Genomic DNA, 27516 nt, shown 5'->3' with positions numbered 1-27516 from the left:
CTGCAGTAAAACAACAAGCAGTTTTTTGGACTGTTTGGGCATTTCCAGCCTGCATAATGGCGTCATCTTCGCATGATAGTGCCATCTTTAACATTACAAAGTTGGATGGTACCAAGTACTCTTACTGGAAGAGTCAAATATGGCAGGTTTTGGTGCAGAAATCTCAGATTAAGCCACTTCGATTGAGTGGGGAGCAGCCTGAAACTATGGACAATGATGACTGGCTTGAACTTGATGAGCTATGCAAGTCCACGATTATATTGTCTCTCACTAAACAGGTACATTATAATGTATTTGAGGAAGCACAGAGTGCATGGGATCTATGGAATAAGATTAAGAATCTTTATGATAAGAAAAGTCCGGCGAGTCAAATGTACTGGTTGAAGCAGCTTATGGATCTACGCATGAAGGATAATGCGACTATGTCTGCTCACTTGAGCCAGTTCCATGCTATACTGAAGAACCTGACTTCGCAAGATATCACCTTTGGAGAGGAAGTAACTCCTCTTTTCTTGCTTGGGACTCTGAATGAGTCATGGGATGTTTTCCGTACTGCTCTTTGTGCCTCTAGTGCTACTCTAAAATTGGCAGATGTTGAGAGTGCTCTTCTTCAGGAAGAGGTGAATCGCAAAAACTTGGATGCCTCTCGTGGTAGTCATGCTTTGACAATTAGAGGCAGGAATGACAGGTATGACCGTGGTAATGGCCGAGGCCGTGACTCGCAGAAGGGTCGGTCTAAATCTCGTGGTGGCAAGTCGCGTAGTAAGTCGCGTGGGCGCAATGCAAATGTCACTTGTCATCATTGTGGGAAAAAGGGCCATATTAGACCACAGTGTCATGAGTTGCGCAATGAGAAGCGCAAGGATAAGGGGAAAGATAAAGTGCAGGAGAAGTCCTCTGATCATCGCAGCATAGTACCTGCGAAGTCCAGCGTCAAGATTGAGGAAATTAATGTCACGCAGACTGAGGAGTCCAATGGTGGTGACGAGTTTATACTTGCAGCTAGTTCTTCTGATGCTTCACACTTGACTGAGACATCTAGTATGTATGCACAGTGCTGGTTATTGGATTCAGGTGCGTCCTTCCATGTGACGCCTTACCGTGAGTGGTTCCACTCTTACCGCACTATATCTGGTTCAGTCAGACTTGGAGACGACAGGTCTCTTGACATTGTGGGCATGGGTGATATTCAGTTGCAGTTTTCCACTGGCAGTTCATTTTTACTTAGGGATGTACGTCATGTACCTGTGCTTACGTGCAGTCTTATGTCTGCAAGACAGTTGGATGATGCAGGATTTCATGTTTGTTTTGGGGATTCTACCTGGAAGATTACCAAAGGCAGACTTGTGCTTGCTAGAGGCGCCAAGGCTGGCAGCCTCTATCCTCTTGTTGTATCTGGGTCTTCTGTAGACCATGTTTTGGCAGTGGGCTCTATCCCACATGTATCACTTTGGCATGCCCGTTTGGGGCATATGTCTTTGAAAGGAATGAAAATGTTATCTGGTTTGCAGTATCTTCCGCCTTTGGACTATGCACGTTTTGACTCGTGTGATCATTGTCTTTATGGTAAGCAGAATAGGTCTACGCATAAGAAATTGGGTAGGCCACGAATGAGTGAGCCCTTGGCATTGGTGCATTCCGATGTTTGTGGGCCTATGCCTTGCATGTCTATGGGTGGCGCGAAGTACTTCATTACCTTCATTGATGATTTTTCTAGGAAAGTGTGGGCTTATCCCATAAAGCAGAAGTCCGATGTCTTGGCAGTTTTTCAGAGATGGCTTGCTCTTGTTCAGAACCAGACTGGGTATAGGCTGAAATGCCTTAGGATAGATAATGGGGGAGAATATGTCTCGCATGCTTTTGAGCAGTTTTGTGATGACAGGGGTATTAAGCGTCAGTTGACCGCCCCTTACACCCCACCCTAGAATGGTTTGGCTGAGCGCATGAACAGGACTATTCAGGAACGTGTGCGCCTATGCTTAGCCATGCAGGCCTACCCCAGAGTTTTTGGGCTGAGGCAGTTAGTACGGCAGTGCATGTCATAAACCGATCGCCTTCCAGTGGATTGGATTTCCAGGTTGCAGAGGAAGTTTGGGCTGGTAAGCCACCCTCTTATGCGCATCTCCGTGTCTTTGGATGTGAGGCATTCTGCCATGTGCCCAAGGACAAGAGGAGTAAATTGGATCCAAAGAGCATTAAATGCATATTCCTTGGCTATGGTGAGTTAGGAGAGATGGGCTATCGCCTATGGGATCCGCAGGTGCGAAAAATAGTACGCAGCCATGATGTCGTCTTCCATGAAGACAAGATGCACACGCATCCTGAGAAGGTGGTTGAGATCCGCAGAGTGATCTTTCAGGAGGAGCCTAAAGCTCCAGCACAGCCAGTAGTACAGCCTGCAGCAGTTCCTCCACAGGGCCAGGATATTGGACAGGCAGTTAGACAGGCAGCAGAGCCTGCGATGAGACGGTATGCTAGAGACAGACGTCCACCTGACAGATTTCAGCCCTCTATGCATTATGTTTTGGTTACAGATGTAGGAGAGCCTTTCACTTATGATGAGGCTATGCACAGGGGTGACAGTCACTCCTGGGAGAGGGCTATGCAGTCTGAGATAGACTCCCTGCATAAGAATGAGACTTGGGATTTGGTTGCCTTGCCTAAGGGCAAGAAGGCTTTGCCATGCAAGTGGGTGTACAAGCTGAAAAGTACCCCTGGATACCCCAAGCTAGCATGCAAGGCTAGATTGGTAGCAAAGGGTTTTAAGCAGGAACATGGTGTGGACTTTGATGAGGTCTTCTCTCCTGTGGTTAAGATGACCACCCTGCGCTTAGTCTTGGCTTTGGTTGCACAGCTTGACTTAGATCTATATCAGATGGATGTCAAGATGGCTTTTCTACATGGGGACTTGCATGATGAGATCTATATGGATCAGCCTAAGGGCTTTGCAGAACCTGGCAGGGAGCACCTAGTGTGCAAGTTGAAGAAGAGCTTGTATGGCTTGAAGCAGGCACCTAGGGAATGGTATCATAAGTTTAATGCCTTTATGCACTCACAGGGCTACAGCAGGAGTGCTATGGATCCGTGTCTTTACACGAAGAAAGCCCGTGATGGCAGTTTGCTTATCTTGGTGCTCTATGTTGATGATATGCTGATAGTAGGGAAAGCTCATGATGAGCTAGATGCTCTTAAATCTCAGTTGAAGAAGAGCTTTGAGATGAAGGATTTGGGACAGGCCTCACATATACTTGGGATGCGCATTAAGCGCGATAGGCATCAGGGACTTTTGTATCTCTCACAGCGGGAGTACATTCATAAAGTCCTTGAGCGCTTCCGCATGCAGGACGTAAAGCCTATTGGCTGTCCATTACCTTCTTATGTGAAGGTATCACAGGTCGATTGTCCGCAGACAGATGAGCAGAGGGCCGAGATGGCCAAGATCCCTTATGCTTCAGCCGTGGGTAGTTTGATGTATGCCATGATAGCCACTCGTCCAGATATTGCGCATGTAGTTGGTGTTGTGGCACGCTATATGGCTACACCTGGCAGCAGACATTGGGATGCCGTGAAGGGTATCATGAGGTACCTGAAGGGCACAACAGATATGTGTATTTGCTATGGCAGCCAGGATACAGGGGTCATGGGGTACACTGACTCCGATTATGCAGGACATGTAGATAGTAGGAAGTCCACTTCTGGCTATGTATTCACCTATGCTGGAGGGGCTGTCTCTTGGATGTCCAGGGTTCAGAAGTGTACAGCTTTGTCTACCACTGAGGCTGATTATGTTGCAGCCACTGAGGCTTGCAAGGAGGCCATATGGTTAGGCCGTCTAGTTGCTGACCTTGGGATTGATGCTACACCTACACTGCATTCAGATTCTATGAGTGCCATTCAGTTGGCTAAGAATCCGGTCTTCCATGCGAAGACAAAACACATTGAGGTGAGGTACCACTTCATACGTGGTGTCGTGGAGGACAAGTCTGTTGACCTTGTCAAGATCTCCACTGACGAGAATCCTGCAGATCTGCTCACGAAGAGCCTCACTACTGAGCGCTTTGCCTTCCTTAGGAGGTTGATGGGCGTTGGATGAGATGTCGCCTTTCCTCATCCCTTGTACCTATGTACATTTGTACTGTCTTTTCTTTTTTTTCTTCTCTCTCTCACTAGGGCAAATTCGCCTTTAATGGGGGTAAAGGCGCCTCCGCCGTGCCACCTCATGTATTACTACACTGACAGTACACGGCACTGCACACTGTAGGTGACGGGCGCCCGTCACATCACTTTATTCTTTATTCTTTTAGTGACAGTTTGAATAAAGGAAGGCCCGGTCACACATTGTGACTATTGGAGTTCCCATTTCTTGTCTCTCTCTTTCTTGCTCTTGCTCTCCCGCCATAGCTCGCGTGCAAGCTTCGATCCTTCTCACCTTTCAAGGATCTTACCAATCATGTTGAGGGCAAATCTTTGAGAATGAAGACCACTAGTGTAGTGTGTAAGTTCTTATTGGAGGAAATTTTTTGTAGGTATGGTTGTGTGGATAAGATCACTGCGGATCGCGGTGAATTGGATGCAGATGAAGCTAGGGAGTTTTTCTCTCAGCTAGGAATCAAGTTGGCTCTAACCACAGCATACAATCCAGAGGGAAATGGGAAGAGTGAAAGAGGGCATCCGCCGATAGTGAAAGCATTAGCCAAAGCATGCAGAGGACGGATTGGAGAATGGCCGAGACTTCTACCATTTGCTTTGTGGGCTGATCGTACGACTCATAGTGTTACCACATGATATATGCCTGCAGAGTTGATGTATGGACAGAAACCTGTTATGCCGACTGAGACTTGTGCTTTGACTTGGTCAGTTTTACCTTGGCAGGAGGATTTGACGAGAGAGGAGCTCTTAGCTCTTCGGATTCGATAGTTAGAGAGGAGACCTGAGGATATTCAGCTAGCTATTGACAGGTTGAAGGTTGCTAGATTAAGGAATAAGGACAGGTTTGACAGCAGGCATCACTTGCGGCCTAGAGCAATACAAGAGGGAGATTGGGTATTGGTCTTTGATAGCAGCCTTGAAAATCAGCATACTGCACTTCGAAAGATGGTGAAAAGATGGTTTGGGCCGTACATAGTCAGACATGTTTTTGATAATGCAACATATGAGTTGACAGAATTGGATGGGACAGTGCTTAGAGTGCCTATTGCTGGAAAAAGAATCAAGATTTTCAAGAAAAGAGATGATGAGGATTATGCATTGGAAGAATTTGCAAGAGAACAACGAGAAGAAATTCCAATGGAAGAGATAGATGATATGACAGATAATCTTGTTGATATACCGGAAATGCATAATGAAGAGATTGATTTGTTTGTGGAACTTGATGATAATGATCATGGGTAGTTGGCCCATCCGGAGGATGGGCAGGACTAGAGGGGGTGGATGTCGTATTGCTGCGCATTCGAGGTGTGAAAACCACCCAAAAGTTGTGTGTGTGATTTGATGCTTTGTACATACTTAGTTGTTGTGTTTACATTTATTTTCTGTGTATGAGTAAAGTGGGGAGAAGTTTGGAAGCATAGTGGTGGATATGTTTGTGAAGAATGGCAAGAGATTAAGGCCCTTCTGATGAAACCCACTTGAAGGTGGACGAGGCAGTTTTTTTATTTCAAAATCATGGTGTTAGGAAGTGACACACATGGAGCTAAAGGTTGGGGAGTCAAAATGGTAGACTACTTTTACCCACAAATGGGTCTACCTCTATCACTGTCCAAACTGGAGTCATGATAGCTGAGACTAGCACCTAAAGATGGATGGCTCCTGAGAAAAGATGATTGGGAAATCGATTACAGCCAGCTCAAGTTCAACCATAATTGGTAAGTGCAAGGGGTCTTTTAAATCTGTGAGTTGTAATAACGTACAAAAGCTCAACCTTGCAAGAAGAAAGGTATCTATTCAGTAGAATCTAGAAAGTGATTATGAGGCTTCACAGAAGGAGATGAATTCAGACTCTCTTGATTTCTTGAATCTTGAGAATAGTGATAGTGACATGGATATCAGTGGTGAGGAAGATGAAGAGACTTTATGCTTGGAATTTCAAATTCAAGGAGGCCATGACTGGGGCCGCTTTTCTGGAAAAAGAAAAAGGGGTCGCTTTTCTGAGCGCAGGCGTAGAGGGCTATTTCCTGACAAAGCTTTTTGAGGGAACCGACTTTTATCTGGGGAAAAGAAGGATCGAAGGGAGGAGTTCAAGATCTTTGCTGGGTGGATAGGCATCCATGGACCTTGATAGCAATACATGGTGCATCCTTGGTAATACTCTGAGATGTAGCCTCAGGACGACCCATTTGGCGGCTGGATGCAGCTCCTGAAGACCTGGGTTGCGTTAGTTGTGACCCAATTGATGCTTATCAAGTGTGCGTTATTGGTCTGAAAGGCCTTGTGTTATCAATCCACATTGGCAGTCTGTCAGAGATGGAACAACATGGTTAAATCTTGAAGCAGACAAGAGGAATGTATCTCTCAGTCGACGAAAGGGGAGGAACTTGCTTGGTTCCTGTGGATGAGAGGAAGATTGCATTTGTGGAAGGAAGGAATGAAAGGATGCTGGGGAAATCAAAGAGGAGAACAGGGGAGTTGAAATGACCACATCAGAAATGATAACGCGGAAGCTACTGTGATGGGTGCTCCTCTAAAAAACGCCATTACTTTCTGCATCAAACTTCGTAGTGGACTGCAAACCGTCAAAGTTGTTCAAGTCATCCGTTTCCCTGTGGCGTGATCCTAAAATCAGTAATGAGGAAGTCATCTAGTTCCTGTAATTGGGCAGAGATGATGAGATTAGGCGTTACATTCAAATCCTTTCAAGGAGGACAAAGAACGATTCAATTTTTATAGGGGAGCCGAAGACGATGAGGGGGCAATTCACAGAAAGATAGATGTATGAAAAAGCAAAGAAGCTGGAGACGAAAAGGATTATTTTTCGCCAATCGGAGGATGTTGTAACACCTGCAATAACAATCTTCGTGATCAGGGAACACGGCCTCCATATCCTCATAATTTTGATCAGTCTAATTTTTCTCAGCCAAAACTTTTTGCACCCCAACTGTGCCCTTATCTGCAACACTTCAGCCAAGTTTACCACAGTCTAATCTTTCAAGCCCATCGAGTCCTTCTCTTGACAGTGCATGCCTAATGGCCCTTCTAACTACATACTGTTTGGTTGCTGTTGCCCCTGCTGTACCTTCGGCCCCTCCAGTAAGCCTCGCTCCAACATCTGGTTCTGGGAGACTCAATACCAATAAGCTTCCAGGGGCCGTCACCTTAGGGGCGAGCATGTGGTGTATGATATAGACATCCGATTACCAGGGAAGGTGCAACCCCAGTTGGAGGTCTCTCCCATCACAATGTACAGTTCAGATCCTGCATTGGTTGTGGGAAGGCAAATAGCTGTGAATAAAAGCTATATATGTTATGGACTACGCCCAACTGTCACATACGGATACTACACATAAACACAGCTTTGTGAAATTTGCTCCGAGGCCATTCACAGAGGATGACAGACATGACATTTTTTGCTGAGGATGTGCGTTTGCTGATGATGACAAAGGATTGAACAGAGACCCTGGTGTACAGAATTCAGGCTGTGCAGAATGCAAAATATGAGCTTTCAAATGTTTATTAGGCAGAGAAAGACGGGCTTTTAGGAATCTATTGAGCTCTTCTCTGTAAACTTCTCCATCGACTAAAGATCAATGACCCAATGCCTATTTGGATTGATGCTCAATTATGAACCATGAATCTTTTGTAAAATTCTGGAGCTACTTGTAAACATATAGAAAACTTGATGACAGTTTAATTACAAAAGTGGAATGCTATCCTATCTGAATAGGAATGCTATTTCTCTCTAAAATATCAAGAGTCCAGTCTTCTGCGTACAAAGTATCTTGGTGCTTCTTATACAGTATCAACCAACGGATTTCTTTTTGAAATAGCAAGAAGGGACGTGAAGAACTTCAATTTTTGAGCAGCTGATTTATAAATCAAATTTGTTTCCTTTATGAAGCTGTGTAAATGTCACGCTTGATTGATCTTTTATCCTGAAATTTATCAAGGACTTCTGCAGTTGCGACATTGCTTTCGAAACCCTTCAACAACGTGATGTAACCTGGGGGTATATTCAGAAATTTTTCAGTCAACTGATGATTAATACTCTCTCTACTATGGCCAATGAAGCCTCCAAATGCTGGAGATAGGACCTTCCCACAATCCAATAGCAAAAAGGAATACAAATGACCTGATACTTACTCAACATGAGTAATGGCAACTTGATGGTACCTCAAATGGGCTGGCACTGGCTATGGCACTAACCGGACCTCATGCTCATAACAGACAAACACACCCTCACGGCCTTGCGAGCCAGGAGCGTCTATCTTCTACTAAAGAACAAATTGCCCTAAAGCCTAATCTATGCGTTTATAGTTTGGTAGTTTTGTAGTCCAATGTTTCCCTTTCTATAAACTCCACAAAGGGAGAACCCATACACATTGGCAATAAATACCATGATAATCACATACGTGGGAGGCAACCTCTCGGTGGAAACACCGCGGCCCCATTGCAGCTCTTCTACACCACAGGGAGTAGACCCTTGATGCACTGCTCAACATATAAGACAAACGAACTAACGCCACTCTTCATTTCAAAAGTACTCCAAGATATACCATGTGTCCTTTCCAAATAATCCCCCAAGAAACGAACGTCTATCCTACAGCTTAGGATGCCTTTCCACACTCAAACGTAGGTCATTGTCATTGAAAACAAGTGCTATGCATCCAGTCTTTTTTATTTTGATACCAAGATCGTCATGCATATGTAAAGGTGAATGAACCTGAAGTGCTCAAAAATCATTTTAAATCAGAAACACGTGGTGCACAACCAGGCTTTCAATGCATTTACTAACCCATTGCGGCGATGTAAGGATAGCACCGAGACAACACTCGTGCTACTATCCTCTTAATTAAAGTACACAAACTCTATGCCATAATATGCATCAAAAAATCAGCAACAATCAGCACGCAAATCACACCATTCAAACATCCCAACCCCCTACGTTTAGATATTGCTTTCGTTGCATAGGTGTAGAGGTTCATTTTGTCATGTTTTGATGTATAGAAAGTGGTAAATCACAAATTTTGACAAAGAGATAGGGTAAACTGAGGGTAAACCTCATGCTTTGCCACTACCATACATCCATAAACAATCATTATATTTTTTTCTTATTTTTCCAATACGTATTTCTATTTTTTTCCCTTATTTTTTTCATTTTCTTGATTTATTTGGCAATAAAATATGCTATTTTCTGGTTTTTCTTATTCCACTCACTTCATCATACTAACATTCAATTTATCTTCCATATTCCCCCCATGGGAACACCTTTCACCCACCCGAAACGGAAAAACTATCATTTTATCACTTAAAAACCACATTTCGGGTTTACGGGAATTAAATAGAGCATGTAAATCATTGCAAAATCAGAATTTTCTAATACATAGCAATTACTCATGTTGCAACCACCACACAAACAAATTTTCATCCAATAAGAACATAATTATCATCATAAACTATAAAAAATCCTTCATTTTCTTCATAAAAATGGTCATACCGTGTTTTTACGTAACCGGAGACACCTTGAATGACTGTATAACCAGTAGACGGAGCCTCCATTGCTCTCAATCCAATGCTGTACTTCAATCTTTAGCATCTCCATCAATCTCCATTACCACTTCCTTCATTCTCCTTCCCCGTTCCTCCTTCAAGATGGTACACATGAATAGCCCATAGGGAAGAGAGAGAGGGAGGAGAGAGAATTACTAGATTCTATTCTCTTCATCCAGACAGCCATTCCTCATGCGAAGACCGGCGATATGATCGGCCAAGAGGGAGAAGTTGCCGGGTATTGTTGGTTCCATGGCTTACATTCAGCCCAGAAATCATTATCATGAGGGGGAATGGCGAAATTTGCGCTGCCTGTGTGCTGCCGCCATCTCCTTCTTCTTCATATTTTTTTCATCAAAAAATTGGGGGGGGGGGGGGGGGGGGGGTGTTAAAATCCCCAAAGGGCACCCCCCCCTTTGGTCTTCAATTTGGTCCACCTTTTCAAATCTTGCCCATTTTTTGGCCTCTTCCTCGTCCGGACTCCGTTTCAGCCTCTGAAAAATCCTGCGCATCTATCTTGACATCCCACACTGACTGGCAACTCCTGGCATCCCACACGACAGTCAAAAAAATTATAAAAAATTCACAAGTGTCCCTCGCTCACCCTTTAAAAGTGGTCTTTCACTTGGTGCTTAAAATCATCCTAGCTGTAGCCGCTACCTTCGATGTTAAATATTTTCCTCCTAAATTTGAGATTTTTTTGTAAATTTTAGGCACATCCCAAGCTCAAAATTCCGCTCTCATTGGCGACCATGGGATAGGGCAACTCAGCCCGTCGAATCCTACAACAAATCGGCACAAAACAACCAAAGGAAGCATCAAGATGATACAAAATAGATACATACTAAAACATAGCACAATGCTCACCCTACCCCCTGTCAAAACCAAGGCATGAAATCCACAAGGAGTAGGCCTAGCATACTCTGATAGAAGGTCCAAAGCTAGTCACTAACCGACTGCTCCAACACGGCCAAACTAAAAAGAACTATTAAAGAGGTCGTCGTAAGTGGTGGTCTGAACTACCTACCTAACTAAGGGCAACACAACCAAGAGCTCCTACTAGGCGAGGACTCCTATAGCCTGATTAAGAAGTATTTTCTTTTAGCACATGTCTGAATCCTTTTTTGACGCTCACTTTTATTTTCGCTCCAACCTTCCTTACTTTCTTCTTTTCCAGCGAGACGCCAACCCTAGGAAGACAAGGCATCGGCCCCAGGTGTGACTCGTCCCCAGGAACCTACCAGGCCTTCGCTAGGCAATGAGCAACTGCTTATAAATTTTGCTTTCTTTTCTTTCCTATTTTTATAGGGATTAGAGCCCCTTTTTACACACCTTTGTATATATTTATTGTCATTGAGATAGGCTAGCAAAATAGGGCACTAGGACTGCCTTCGAAAATAGGTCTTTCGATGCTTGGCAATGTCTTTACAGGAGGCAAAAACTACTCAGACATACCTAACCTAAACCTGGGATTTCATGCCTTGAACGCCAGTCCCCAACAAGAAAAGAAAGTCCCCTACAAGCACATAGACACATATAGCATAAAAACACGTTACTAGTAAAGGAGAGATATCACCTAGATAGGGCCACGAGAAGCTTTCGCGCGACATAGGCTCCTTCCAAGCTCTTCTTCAAACCTGTCTAGCACAGAACTAAAATAAGAAACCATTAATCGCACCTGTACTAAACAGATGACTGGCCCTCTTGGCCTAATGAAATAAAACATTTAAAACCTCGCAAATTGGCTCTCTTGGCCTAACGAAATAAAATAGCAAAGCACCTATACATCGCTCCCCAAAATAGTATAGATATACAATAATATGCTCCTTTCCAAGGAGGAAAAATAGGAGGGCTTACAGCCCTAAGCTAAATGCATAAGGTTATGACCCATCCCTCCTGCATATATAGCAAGAGATGTACGCATAACATGTTTGTCTAATTAGCCTATGGGTCCAGGATAACAACGGTAAATTGGTCTTGGCTACTCTTTGCATCACCCATATCAACCATCGCCTGCCATATATTGCATGCTCTGATAACATTCCCCAAGCGATCGGGTCCTGTCTCATTATTGATAGAAATATCCAAACTAGGACCACAGTTGAAGAAAATGTCTTCTTTATAAGCAAGATTTGCCAGCGAATCCGCAAACTGATTCGAGTAATGTGGAATCAGCTGAAGAGACACTCTCTCAAACTCCTCAAGTAGGGTCATGGCAGTTTGATGATACATACAAAGGATGGGATTCCGCACTGTGTATGTCCCATCTAGCTGATTCAAGATCAACTGGGAATCCCCTTTTACTAACAACTACCGAATACCACCTTGCTTGGCAATATGCACTCCCATAATCAAGGCTTTGTATTCCGCCATATTGTTAGTGAATCCTACCTTGAGATAAGTAGCTAACTTCATCGTAACTCTACGTCAGGGATCTCGGATTACTACTCCAACACTCCCTTTTTTATTATGACCCCTGGATGCTCCGTCAAAATATAATGTGTACGTCCACAATGGGTTTACACAGCCTGCCATCACGAACTCCTCTATTCGTAATTATGATAGTCAAAATTTAACATGTTGAGAGGATGAACTGACGGCTCTATCCCACCTTCTTCATTGAACTCAAAAGGGATACTTGTCAACATTCGTAAGCGGTGATGGCATGTAACGTGTCCACCTGTTATCTTCAAGACACGTCTTAGCAGTCCATTGGAAAGGATGTCTAGAAAGCTCTGCTCGGCACTCCCATGGAATGTTACGAGGTTTGCGATCTAGGACTCTCCGCATCTACCACATAGTGGAAGTATTCCAGTCGTTCCCTTAGGACCGACCTGAATTAGGGTTTTTCCTATTTGGCATTTTCTAATGGCAACTAGTGTCAAACCCAAGCGAACTACTTTACGTAAAAACGCCAGATCCGAAGCAGATTCTGATGCCTGGAGGCATATCTCACGATGGATTCTGTGCCATGGTGGATTCCGTGAGGTTTTACAGTGGATTCCGTAAACTTTTGTCTACCGGGGCTCATACACAAAGTGGATTCTTTGTGCGAGAAGTCGATGTGGATGCCTATCTTCGTTAATTTAGTGTATACATGGGTGATTCCATAGTGGGTGATTCTGCAAAATAGATTTTAAATTAATAAACATTTATGAGCCTATATTTTGTCGTGCCTATTTATTAAGGCGTTGGATATTTATTCATTATTTTTGTATGCACATGGGCGCACGATTATGATATTTGTATTTGGATATTGTACTGGGTATGCTTGACTTCTTGGGCGCACACCTATTAGCTTTATTTCTATTTAGCACTAAAGCAAACTGCAACTCCCTGAGAACCTAAAAGTTCATAATGTATTCCATATCAGCCTATTGAAAAAGTATGTACCTAATCCTAACCATGTACTTGATGACCAACAAGTTGTAATGCCTAGTCAAGGAGTCCTTGAACTAAGGCCTGATAGGATCTTAGATGTTATAGGGAGAGACAATTAAGATCTAGAACCCTGAGAGAATGCCTCGTCTAGTGGAAAGATTATCCTGAAGAGGATGATATTTGGATAAATGAAGGCACACTCAACCATCAATATCCCCAATTTATCTCGAGATGAGGACATCTCGATTCCTCTAAGGGGGAGAGAATGTAACGTTCGTGTAAACTTTTTTTTTTTACAGGATAATACAATTTTTTTTATATATTCCCCTCCCTAGCCGACTGATGTGCTGGCAGGGGAGGGGAATAGCAAGGAAGCGGAAGCTCCTGCTTGGAGCTCGCTGGTGTGGGAGGCCATGCAATGCGACACATAAGGAGAGGGAGGATTCCCCTCCCTCCCCTATTTAAGAGAGGGACTATCACCATGATAGAAAAGGAGGGAAGGGCCACCATTTTGAATCGTGAGGGAGAGGACGAGGCTGCCACCACATCACCGTGCCACACCCTGCCGTGAGAAGGAGGAGGAAGAGAGTGCACTGCTGATGCTCGATGGAGGAGCTAGAGTCAAAAAAAAAGGGGGGGAGGCTATCATTCAGCTGCCACATTCGGAGTGCCCAGGGAGGAGCCGCTGCCATCCTCCACCGTTGACCAGAGAGCCTTAACACACCCCTCCCCTTTCACGTGGAAGCTTTAGAAGCTTCCTGGGGGGGAAGCTTCTAAGGGCCCTTAAGCCCCCTTTCACCCTCGTGTCCCAAAATTTCCCAAGGCTCCCTTTTTTATGCATTTTGAAACCACACCCCCTGCCCCGGGTTTTAAACTCCCCTTAAGCCCCTTTCTTATGGGCTTGTAACCCTTTCCTTTCAACACCCCCCTCCCCCCCCCCCCGAGTTTTAATCCTCTAAAGATCCTTTCAATCCCTTGTTTTGCCTTCCAAAAACCTTATGATTATCCCCCTCCCCCCCCCCAGTTTTAACCCCTACAAGCTCTTTCTATGGTATTTTGAAACCCCCCCCTCTGATTTAACTATAAGCCCCTTCCTCTTGGGCCTTGGAACCCACCCCCTCCATGTTTTATAAACCTTTAGTTTTTTTTTTCATGGGTGTTGGAACCCGTGCCTAAACCCTTAAGCCCCTTTCTGTGACATATTGAACCCCCCCCCCCCCCTGCCGTGTGAAAAAAATCCCCTTATTCCCTTTCCCTTGTGACATATTGAAGACCCTCCCTCATGTTTTAAGCTCATAAGGCTTTTTCCTCCTTAACCTTCCCATGATTTACGTGGGCTTTGCAAACCCCATGCTTAATAAAATCCTTTAAGCCCTTTCTCTTTGACTTAGGGATTACTCCCCATTTCTCCCATGGTTAAACCCCTTAGGCTTTTCCTTGCCCTATGCAAAATACCTTGGGCCTTTTGTTTCTTTTTCCCCACTTGTAAAAGAGAAGAAGAGTGTTAAAGGTCCTACCGGCAAAAGATTTTGAAACACCCTTTCGAATTCTCAACTTCAAGGAGGGAGCCTACTTTCGACGGACGGTGCAAGGGGAGAAACGATGAATTCCAAAGAAGAGTTGTAAAGCTGCTTCCACATCCGAACGACTACAATTTCAATGCCTCCTAAGAAAGTCCAAGGCGCAACCGCGAGAGGGTCATCTCCTGGTATCCACGTGGATATCTCACCCCAAACCCAGGTTTTTCCTTCTAAATTATTATTCAATATTGTTGTAATTCAATCTTGCAAGGTTAGTTGTTAGAAATAGGATATATTTTCGTCTTAGTTGTTCACGTCGAAGGAACTTAGTCATCAATACTTTTAATGGAAGATGCAAATTAAAGAAAGTATAAACACATTCCTAGCAAATAGCTTTATGCATTGAAATGAATTATAAGCTAGATTATTATCCATTGAAATAGTGTACTTCGATTAAACCTAGAAGTATAAACTGCATCTCGTATTATTAATCCATATCCTATTTGCAATGAATCATCATGGAAGGTGCAAGCATGAAATGATTCTTACGATGCATAAACTCTAGGAAAATATCGTTTATCAACATCATAAATTATCAAGTAAAAGGTTGCTTGTTTAGCATGAATTTTGTTCGCAAAGTGTATGAAGATTATTTGGAATTAGCCTAACCTCAAATCGACAAAGTTTAGGATTGAAAAATCAATTTACACATAGATAACAAATCATGTGGAAGTAATCTCGAAATTATCTTATGGAGTTAACCAAATTGATATAAACTTAAAAATACCTATGCTGCGAAATATCCGTTGGGAATGAGTTAAATTCCGAGAAATGCCTATACCTTAAATATTTGCCCACATTCCCTGAATGTAGGGACAATGAATTGTAATCGTAAAAGGAACTAGGGTTTGTCCCTGAGAATCTTACAAAGATGAAGCTTGGAATCCCTAGGTCTAATGATGTCAGCTTAAAGAATCTGAAACAGATTGATTCGTGACTGCATTGTCTCATAGTTCTATGCGAAGCTTGCGTAGCAAATGCGCCAGAGTCATATGATCTTGTGATTGGATCACAAGAGAATGGCCAAGGTCTTGCAATGGGGTTGGCGGATCCTTACGCAAGTTATCTTGCAAAATAATGAACACTTTAGTATCCTTCTTGAGTAAGGAAGATTGTTTAGAAACTAAAGACTAGCCGATTGACTGAAGTAACCAATGAACTCAAAGTTTGACCAAGTTGGGTTAATAGGGTACGCCCTAACCCAGGATATAGGGGATCTTGAAAAGTTGCAATTCATCCCGGATCGAGTGCTGGATGCATTCGAAAGGAAAGATTCATTCCTTAGCAGTTTGCCAACAACAAAAAAACGACCAATGAAAATGTTTCTGCTTGCTATAAATCTTAGAGCACTGTTTGGCTTTGTTTAACCAATGAATTAAAACATAAATGAATATCTATACTTCACGTTGAAGGCCTGAAGGGAGAGGCACCTTCAGTTACCCCCGACTGCTTGCCTGACCCTAACCAAGGAGGTTGTTGACCACGTAGGGAAGGTGGACCGAACCCACTGCGAGAGGTCTCTCCGTTGAGTGCTACTTGGAGCATGAGGACGCTTGGGTGCCAAGGAGGGCTCTGGCCATAAATCCCTTGCCTTTCGGCTCCTGTACAAGAGGCTAGCGTGACTCGGGATCGGATCTCGAGGCCCGCATACTAGTCTACGGGTGGAAACTTGGATTAGTGATCCCTGTGGATTACTAGATAGCCTTCAGGTGGATTGTGGATAAGCCTACAAGCTGGAATCTTTGTATTTCAAAGATAAATAAGATGACCTGTTAATAAGGAACTTGTCTGATATTGTCTTTCTATGTCAAGTGATAAGATTACGTGAAGGAACCTATGTCTAACGGGTTAATTAAAGAAGCTAGTTGTTACATGTCTAACTAATGTGTTAGATAATTAAATGTTAACCCCAACACGAAGAAAGTAGAAAGAAGTGGAAAAGACGTAGGGCAAAGGTGGAAAAAAGGTAGCCCGACTAAAGAAAGAAAAGGAGAAAAGGCCAAAAGCACAAGGGCAACCTCAAAAATCCAAGGCAAAGGCAAAAGGGGAAAGGCGCATTTTAAAATAAAAAGGCGCACCTTGAAATCTTGTAAAAGAGCGATGGGCTCTCACCCGCGCAATTTGTAAATGTAGACGGGCGGTGGAAAGGAAGCTAGGAAGATAGAAGGACAATGGGAAAAAGGGCCTAGGCTATGGCCGGCCATGTAAAAAGGGGATGACCACCCAAAAGGGATTTAGGGTTTTGTATATAAAGTTGAAAAGTGAATGAGAAGCTCATTCTTGTGTGTGGCCAAAAGTAGCTCTCCTCTTCTTCTTCTTCTTCTTGTTCTTGCTTACTTGAGCTTGTGCTTGAGAGAGGGAGTGTGAGAGTGTGAGGGAGTGAGTGTGTGAGGGTGAGGGACCGAGGAGGAGAAGCTCTCCATCTTCTCCTCTCTTCTTCTCTTCTCTTCTCTTCTCTTGTCTTGCTCGCGGCAATGGAGCTTGGAGCTTGGAGCGGGAGGATCGAGCTTGCTTGAAGCTTGCACTTGGATCGTGGAGCTACCGGAGTGTGCGGGAGAGGAGGTAACTCGAACGGCATCAAGGTAAGCTCACTACACCCGTAGATATGGATCGCGCGTCGGCTATGTGAGAGGTAGCCATTAGTGCTCGGCTTGGAACGCTTGAATCAATAAGCGGTCCGTGGGTCTTGGCAGTTGGGTGAAAGCTCCCACATTTTGGTTCCGTTGCCAGGACCAACGGATTCAAGCCTTGAGCACTTGCACGCTTCGAATCGAGCATCAAAGTAAGGGTTTCCCTGAACTGGTGCTTGAGATAGGTAGGAAGCGAGGGGGTTGAAGATGGTATTCGATCTCCTTGGCAAGTAGATTTTTTACTTTCTGTGATTTATGTTGTGGAATGGAGTAGTATAGGTATTTATTTTGTGATTTGGATGCATTTAGGGTAGGAAAAAACAAAGAAAAGGAAGAAAAAAAGAAACAAACAGTAGGGTTCTCTGTTGTGCTGTATAACAGGCTAAAACAGGGAAATAGGGGCACAGATCCTTGGAGTGCCGTTCGATTCGAGCACCACAGTGGTTCCAGGCATGTTTGGCATTCCCTTGTAGTGTCTTGCACCTATCTGGAAGGCGCTGGACGATTCGGTGTAGTGCACATCAGCCTAGAGGCATCGCATGCAACTCGCGGGCCGTCGTCCGCGTAGTCGGACCAGGCCGTCCGATTCCCAGAATCAGACCACCCGATTTTGGGAGTCAGACCGTCCGATTCCTAGAATCGGACTAGCCTGATCGGACGTGCCACGTGGCACTCGGACTCGGACCACTCAGACCGGCTCGGACGCTCGGACCAATCCGTCCGACTCAGACACTCGGACGAGTCTATAATCGGACCACTCACAATCGGACCAGGCCAAAATCGGACCACCCTGTCCTATCCGATCCCCAGAATCAGACCACTTTGAAAATCGGACCACTTTTTGATCCGACTCCTAGAATCGGACCTGACCAAACTCGGACTACTAGGCTGATCGGACTAACCCAAAATCGGACATCCGATTCTGATAATCGGACTCCTGAAAATCGGACATCTGAGAATCGGACAGAAAAGTGTCAAAATCAGACAAGTACCTAGAACACAAATTTTGACGCATCTAAACCCCGAAATTGACCCCAAAGACCACATAGAGCTAAAGGCACATCACAGATCCTCATTAGGCTAGAATTTAGAGCACGTAGTTCAAAATTTGGCTATAAACGGTCCTCCAAATTGCATATGGCGTCTACCGTAACGGCCCTGCGGGCCGAGGGGAACTGCCCCCCCGGACCCCCGCAGAGGGTCTGCCCCCTCCGCACCTCCCCCGAGAAGGTTGGAGAGAAAACGCGCGCCGTGACAGGCCTCCCAAATTGGACCCTAGTGAAGTAATGGCTCTACACGAGCGTGGATGCTCACTTGCAAAAGGGCAACCAAAAGACCGTACACGAATAGAGACAAACAGAGACCCTAGAACTTCAATGGGCCCATCTAGCCAACAAGGGAAAAAAGGCCACACCATGGGAATACAAAGACATTGTGTTCATACCATATCTAGTCAGATCGAAGTGCAACATCAACAAGCTACAAATGCCAAGATGACTAGACATGACACTCTTGATGAGAGATGTACCTTGAGCAACACTGCACAGACAACCCAAGACGTCAGTGGGGAATCCATATCTGGTCGTGCAGTCGAGAACTCAAGGGCATCTGTCAGAAGGCTTAAATTTACAAGTCAGGACCTGGAAGATGAAGATATAGTACCACCTGCTTATCTTAGGGACAAACTCACCGCAGAAAGAGAGCATAGTGTTGATGCTCTCATTGATGAAGGAGCAGATTTCAATATCTTGACTTACGAAGCATGGACTCTACTAGGTCAACCAGAGCTCAAACCGACTGATGCAACTCTTAACCCTTACAGGGAACACCCACAAGCACTTCTAGGGAAGTGCAGAATCCTTGTAACTATTGAAACAGAAAGCTTGCCAGTCCTGTTCTATGTTCCTCCAAATAGCGAGAATTGTGGAAAGGAAATCCTCCTAGGAAGGCCCTTCAAAAAGGCAACGAAGTGTGAAGCCGACTATATAGCACAGAGGATACACCTAACACTACCAGGTTTGAGGATAATCACAACGTTTAGCAAAGGTGACCTCACCAAACCTCGAAGGAAGGGAAAGGAGCATTCTGACATACCAAGCAAGCCTAGTAATGAGAGCAAGGAGTTGTTGAAAGAGTTGATACAAGTGCAGGTTGAACAGAGAGAACCAGTGAGTGAGGCCGTACTTGAGACAAAAAGGTTAGGAGACAAGGCCAAGGAAAGGGTTTGGACTCAAAAATATCGTAGGAGACCATGAAAGAAGCCCAAGCCTTATAGGCGAAGGCATCGATGGAGAGCTAGCACAATGCCACGATGGATATCCAAGGCATTGCTGCGTGCTCAAGGGTATTATGCAAGCAATCATTGGATTTGGGTACCCAAACTCCTTGCTACGCCACCTCTATCAGAAGCCCAAATTATGTCCAAAGCAAAGGGGCGTAGGAGGAAAACTAAACGAAAGGCCAAGTCTCGAACCAAAAATATTGGAGTGAGCGAGCCCCTCACTTTTGAAATCAAGAAACCAAACATGGCCTATCAAAAAGTAGATCCCCAGCCTGGCATACTTAGCAAGCACATATCAAAGGTAACTGTCAAGCGTGCACAAGGCCCACTAGTGCCCAAGGAGCCTTTGACTTCCAAAGAGGATAATGGGCACCCCCGGCACAACATTGCTCATGATAAGGTTGATCACTCAACAGAGCTAATGACAAAATCATCTAACAATCACGAGCAAATTCTCCAGTCAGTGCCAAGCCCATGTAGGAGTCCCAGATCTCCTACATCCTCTTCACCTAAATTGACATGTGAAGCGCGGCAGCATCAGCCTCGTGTCACTGCTCAACCTACACAAGTGAAGGTGCAAAGGGCAACAAAAGGCACGACCACTTTTGATCTGCCTAGGGACTTGACACCGCAGTCTACCAATGGTAGCCAATCCATTGAACTAGCCACCACTACTTCCAATCAGGGATCACAGCAGTCACAGCCCTTGGCCGTGACAATGCCCCTTGCAGAACGTGTCTTTAGTGGTTTGCCTAAGAAGGAGGTGTCGCAACCAACTTCATTAACAACTCCAACACTCTCAAAGCGCCTAAAGCCTAGACTGGAGGAGTTAAACACAAGGGAGTTGGCTGAAGAGCTAGACACTCTGAAAAGGGCGGCAGTTATGCCCTCACAACCGGGCAAGGCTATTCAGCAACCCACGGCTATGTCCCATAAGGACACACTAGAGAAGGGAAATGCTGAAGCCCGACCAAGCACATCAACGGTCGATATAGCCCAGGGTCCTGAGTTGCTGAAAGAGGCACCTTCATTAACCAAGAAAAAGAGGAGAAAGCAGAGAAAACAACAACAGATGCAAGTGGTTGTGGACCCCAAGAACATTGAGACGAAGAGCATCGGAGAGCCGATGAATAAAGCATCGAGTCCACCCACCAATGAACCCATTAATGCCTCTCCTAATAGCGGTGAACCATCAGACACATCCATGTGCTCTGAAAAACCAAAGCAATCATTGCCATCAACAGTTGCTTACAACACTCTATCCACTGACAATAGAACTCACATTGATCAATCAAGAGTGGATACAACGCTGTCACAATAGGGTGACCAATCTGTACTAGTCACATCCGAGGAGAACCATGACAAAATAGCAGCAAAACCTCAGGAGAACCGTGAGAACCCTAAGAGCATAAGAAAACCTAGCGTTGACCAATCTTGCTCATCTAGGCCTGAGCCCCCAGCCATGCTAAAGCCTAAGGAAGCTCTTAGAACTGTGCATGAGATAGCAACCGAGCAAGCCCTCGTTGAACATAGAAATGTCGCAGAATGCTTAACTGAGTTGGAGGCTAAGCTCAAAGTGGTCACGCGTGTCTACATCCTTGCGGACATGGGCACGATCCCCAAGGAGCAGCTTGGAGATTACTTGACCTTTCCTCTATCGTGGGAAGAACAAGAACATCTTAACGGGCACTACGACAGGCTCCTGCATGAACATATGCGACTCATCTCTGACGAGGAAGCCGACGAACTGCGCTTAACTGTCACGTTCAATGAAGTGCTCTGCCGACCGAATCTCGTGGACATAGAGCAAGTAAAGCGACTAACAAAGGGCCGAAGTCAATTTGAACAATGTTGGTGTGAGAACCGCGTTGCAATGGCTGAACTAGGGGCTTAGATCATGACAGTCTCTGAGGAGCGATTGGACAAATGGCGGTCTCAAAGAGACCCAACCTATGTGGCACCAACTTCCCTATGAGTGCTAACTGCCATTCGGGGTATGGACTTAGCTGAAACTAGCCAAGAGAATGCTCTGTTTGATAAGGTTCTCACTGAGGAGGAGTTACATATAGCGAGTAGACTCGGACAAGGTTCCATGCTACTCGATGTGGCAAAATATCTATCGGTATTGAGTAAGCTGCCACGAATACTAGATGCGTGTGCCACGCTCCAGTACAATCCTGAGTTCTACAATTGGTTTCTATCCTCGTGAGGTGACATGGATTCGTATGTGTATAGATGTATATATAAACAATGATTTTTGTGTTACCCTGTATAGATACTATCAACACACACAAGCAATGATAGTCAAGCACAGGGAGAAGAGTTGGGTTTGACAGGCTAAACTCCTCAGGTCCCCCTCTCATCACGCTTTAAAAAGCTGTGTGACCACTCCCGCCTCCAAGTGAAGGGCATGCAACCCACGTTACCGCCATAGGAAGCCTTGACCAACAACACTGATGGTGTAGACAGGGTGCAGCCCCTCTCTATACACCTTCTCCCCTTTTTGGTCTATCCTCCCGAGGATGTACCCTGTCCCACTCCACGACAACCAGTCCACGTGACTTAGCATAAACTAATATCCGCTAATGACTGGAGGCAATGCGAACATCAGCATGGGGACCATTCCCCTACAACAAATGCCGCATGCCTCACCCCTCTCCTTCTTGTCACATGCGCTTGATAAACCACACTAAAATCCCTTCCATGCAAACAGTTGTATCTTATATCCAGGTCTACCCTTGGATTGCATCTTGCAGGCTTCCCTTTGTGGCAGAACGCATGGAGAATCATGGAGAGCTAGCATGCAAGGACGCTCTTCGCAAAAGACGGGAGCATGTGGCACGCGCCCCTCCACCGGAGCGCTATGTGCCCACCATCAAGAGGTATGCCAAGAAGCGAGGCCCTAAGCAACATTGCCCAGGACGAAGGCCGAAGAATCCTCGAGTCAAGAAAGTCGAGACTCGAAACACACAACAGGTGGCAGCACTAGTGGTACGCACTCCCAGCTCCCGCTCGGGCCCCAGATGCTCAAAGGCAGACAGGGCAGCTAGGGAAAGAGAAGACTTTAATGAATTATTTAAAGATATTCTGGAGACGGTAGCGGGCCGGGATTACACCATTCATATCCCGGCCGACATGTTCCCTGCTCACCCCCACGGGAGTCCCACACCAGCAGAGCCCCAATCACTCGGCCATCCAGACTCGCCTCGGCTCGTACAAATCGAGTAGCCCATAATGCATAAGGGGCTTATCAAATGATAACTGGCTAGGACTTTTTGTTTTTAAATGGTTAAGTGCTCCCGACTTATTAAGTGTTGACATGTTCCTGACTTGTATGAACTTATCATATCTGCGTTTAATATATGCTACGCCTTTAGCAAAAGAAAAAGCTAATCAAGCGCAGGTGATAAATGACTAGTCAACACAATAGAATTCAAATAAGTGATGTCTCCTTGCATTGCACTGGTTTATTATACTTGCGGCATACACAATGCATATGCTCTCATGAAGCAACAAGTGGATGCAGGATAATACAGGTCCTTGTGCGAAAATGTTCAATGCCCAATCACCGCGACACCCACACACCCACAACGAGCCGTGGCAAAGTCACACTGCCGAAAGCACCCTTGCCAAACGTCCCCATCGCATGGTCCAAAGCGCATTCATGGGACACGCTCTCTTTCTGGGTAAAACTCTATAGTTGGCTCACAACAGTCGTTACTTGTATCAACATCAAGTGCGTCGCAAGGAGGTTTGAAAAATCTCAAGTGTATCTCTTCATCTCAACAACAGTTCCTCTAGCATCAAGGCTGGTAACACAATCATCTCTGTAATATCCATCCTTCATAGCCTTTGAACCCCAACATTTCTCAATCCAAATGAAAGGCTAACAGCCTCAATGTATGGCATTGATTGTATTCATTTTTCCCACAAAAAAAAAAAAAGAGAGAAAGAAAGAAAGAAAGAAAAAAGGTGGAGAAAAAAGAAAAAGAAAGAGAAAAAAAAAGAGAAAAAGAAAAAAGAGCACACATGATCACGGCACCGCACCTAGGGGTCCTCAAATTAGGCACGTCTAGTGACCTTGGTCGGCTGGCTCCGTCCCTAATCCCCTAGCCCTTTGCACATCCCCCACAATTGTTCAGGGCACATTAAGGGCAGGACATACCTAGGGAGCTCGCCTCGCCTATGGTTAAACCTGTCACCCTGAACCACTTGCACAATTCTTTTGCACTAATCTCAATGCTATTACAATCCACAATGGTATGCAAGGCATGAAAGACAATGGAAAAGTACACCATACCTTTCAAGCACTATAGGTAGTCACTAGCTACCAAGCGCTAGACATCAAGGAGCTCGCTTATGCTACATGGCCTGGACAAGACCATAATGATGTCTCAAGCAATCTTCAAGTGTATTCCCCGTCTTCATCGACAAATTTTTCCATCAACTTAGCCCCTTGCTTCACTGATTGCTATACAAGGAACTAGGCCGATAGTCTTCTAACTAAGTAATACCTAAATATGCACGTGTACACACTTAATATTCACACTATAACCTATACACGGTTTGGGTCCTTAAGTGCAGGACAATACTCTAGGCTTGCTTAGAGTTTGACCAGTCTCCCAAACTAATCAAAATATGTCTTGTGCACGATAAGAAGATTAGCACTACCCCTTAAGGAGAGACCACATGCGAGGTTTTCCAATTGCAGGTATACGATGTTGTTTTCTCTTCATCAACACTCAACTTTGATACGTGTCCCTCACCATCCAACAAGCCCGCAAAGAATCATCATGAGCAGAATCCCCAACAAACCAACACTTGTGCTAGCCAGCAATGCAATCCCCAACACAGCATAGCCTTACCACCAACTCCAACAACCTTCCACCAGCCACCTTGACCACCAACAGGCCCCCAGGACCTTTTGCCACACCACCACCAACACGCCTCCACAGAAACCATAGGCGTCCTTGTCACCCACATCTTCGGTGCATGCTACAACCTGCTACCTACGACGGTGAGTGCCATGGGACTGGCACTCGTCTAGGAGGGGGGTAATGTTAACCCCAACACGAAGAAAGCAGAAAGAAGTGGAAAAGATGTAGGGCAAAGGCGGAAAAAAGGTAGCCCGACTGAAGAAAGAAAAGGAGAAAAGGCCAAAAGCGCAAGGACAACCTCAAAAATCCAAGGCAAAGGCAAAAGGGGAAATGCGCATTTTAAAATAAAAAGGCGCACCTTGAAATCTTGTAAAAGAGCGCCGGGCTCTCACCCGTGCAATTTGGAAATGTAGACGGGCGGTGGAAAGGAAGCTAGGAAGATAGAAGGACAATGGGAAAAAGGGCCTAGGCTATGGCTGGCCATGTAAAAAGGGGAAAAAGGGGATGACCGCCCAAAAGGGATTTAGGGTTTTGTATATAAAGTTGAAAAGTGAATGAGAAGCTCATTCTTGTGTGTGGCCAAAAGTAGCTCTCCTCTTCTTCTTCTTCTTCTTGTTCTTGCTTGCTTGAGCTTGTGCTTGAGAGAGGGAGTGTGAGAGTGTGAGGGAGTGAGTGTGTGAGGGTGAGGGACCGAGGAGGAGAAGCTCTCCATCTTCTCCTCTCTTCTTCTCTTCTCTTCTCTTCTCTTGTCTTGCTCGCGGCAATGGAGCTTGGAGCTTGGAGCGGGAGGATCGAGCTTGCTTGAAGCTTGCACTTGGATCGTGGAGCTACCGGAGTGTGCGAGAGAGGAGGTAACTCGAACGGCATCAAGGTAAGCTCACTACACTCGTAGATATGGATGGTGCGTCGGCTATGTGAGAGGTAGCCATTAGTGCTCGGCTTGGAACGCTTGAATCAATAAGCGGTCCGTGGGTCTTGGCGGTTGGGTGAAAGCTCCCACATTAAATAACTAAAATAACCTGAGGAAAGTGCAGAGGATGGGCCATAGGTCTGTCCTACGAATGGGTGGTCCCAGCTGGCCGGGAACTTTTCTCAAATCACGAGGAACAACGGGATAATCGTAAAGGACATGAACAACAAAAGCATTGACCTAGAGTTATGATTTCACCCGATTTACGCTATTTTAGGGGAACGGAATGGGACTATGCCTTATGGCAGAGAGGTTGAGCTTTGCATCCCTCTCGTTTCACATTCTCCTTGAACCAAGTGCAGCGTGGATCCGCTTTGGACTAGCGTTTCTGTGTAAAGTAGTTCGCTTGGGTTCGATGCTAGTTGCTGTTAGGAAATGACCAATCAGGAAAAACCCTAATTCAGGTCGATCCTAAGTGGGAACAGCCGGAATACTTTCGCTATGTGGTGGACGCGGAAAGCCCTAGATCGCAAACCCCGTAACATTCCATGGGAGTGCCGGGCGAAGCTTTCTAGACATCCTTTCTGATGGACTACTAAAACGTGTCCTGGATTATTCTAGTGGACATGTTACAGATATGATGAAGCACTACACTGATATGATTTCTGAATAATATCGGCAAATAGCTATTGACGTCAAATTCCTGAAGAAGCAGCAGAATCTAATAGGGAGTCGACGCCCTGAAGAGGGTAGTCCTTTAAGATTGAGCTGTAAGTGGTTTGGCGGATAACATTTCCCTAGAAGCTGTCCAAATGTTAAATGTGATATTTGTGGGAAGTTGGGCCACTTAGCCACTACCTGTTGGAGTAAGATTAGTTCCCTCCAACAAGGGAGTAAACAGCCAGGTCTAGTTAATCATAGAGCACAAGGTAATAACCTTCAACAAAATGATGGACCAAGACAAACATTGCGAAGGGGAAAGACCACTATAGAAGAGTTGCCACAAGGCAATGGAGTCTACCTTACGCATCAATGACGTTGAAGCCTCTAACCTATGAGCCGTGACAAGAGGCCAAAAGGCTAAAGAGGGTGATAGAGATAATGTAAAACTGGTCGAGGGAAACCCTAAGCAAGGGGATAAGAGGGCACAAGTCCTTAATCCTGGCGTGGAAGGGGGACCTCTAAGGCCTGTTGACAAAAAAGTCGATCCCAAGAAGGATGAGGAAGTGCCAAGAAGGAAGGCAAGAGCTAAAAAAGAAGCACCAAAGCCCATCCCAAGACCAAAGGAAAGGATGGTTTGGCAAGAAAAGAGAGCTTTGGCTACCTATCATGATTTTGATTTAGCAAGTTCTCTTTGCGAAGTCAAACTAGATGTAAACCTCTTACAGTTGATTAAATTATCTCCAGGAGTATGCAAGGAATTCAAGAAGATCCTGCGTATTGGGTATATTGTAGAACCCTTGGGCATAGCACGAGTAGGGGAAGATTGGTTTGATCATGCTGAAAAGAATTTCCCTAGGGTTCCAGCATACGTAGATGGAATATTAGTGGAGCATGCTATCGTAGAAACTGGGTCCTCCGTCAATAACATGAGTTCAGAGTTGATGGAGAGGTCAGGTCTAGGCATCCAAAAAGATAGCTCCACCCTTCTTAGAATGGCTAATGATATCCTAAGGCAACCAGAAGGTTGCATTACTAAAGTCCATGTTACAGTTGCAAGTGTAGGATGCTTCTTGGACTTTATGGTAATAAGGTTTGTAGGATGTCCTAGCTATCGAGTTTTGCTAGGTAGGCCTTGGATCTTACGAATAGACTGTCAAGTTGATATACCCGTCGGTCGAGTGGTTCTAGGTAGAGGTGCTAATCGAGTAATAGTCGATGCTTACCTTGAGTCTCCTCAGAGTGAGAGAGCTCCTTTATCCTCTACTGAATTAGAAACAGTAGATGATCCATCTGGTAGTGAGACATCATCCAATGACAAATATAAAGAGGGGTCCACTACATAGGATATTTATCAGATAACCCTAAATGAGCCGATAGAGCCGCAAGATAGGATAAGAGATGAGTAGTCATCCTGTTACATCACCTTTCTTAGGAAAAAAATGCCAAGTTAAGGGAAATTGGGTATTTTCTTGGAAGCAAAGGATCAGTCAAC

Source organism: Lygodium microphyllum, chromosome 20 (assembly GCF_053477565.2).
Source record: "Lygodium microphyllum isolate KBCC chromosome 20, Lygodium_microphyllum_v1.1.10, whole genome shotgun sequence".
In the NCBI taxonomy this organism is placed as follows: domain Eukaryota; kingdom Viridiplantae; phylum Streptophyta; class Polypodiopsida; order Schizaeales; family Lygodiaceae; genus Lygodium; species Lygodium microphyllum.
Note: the sequence above shows the minus strand (reverse complement) of the source record.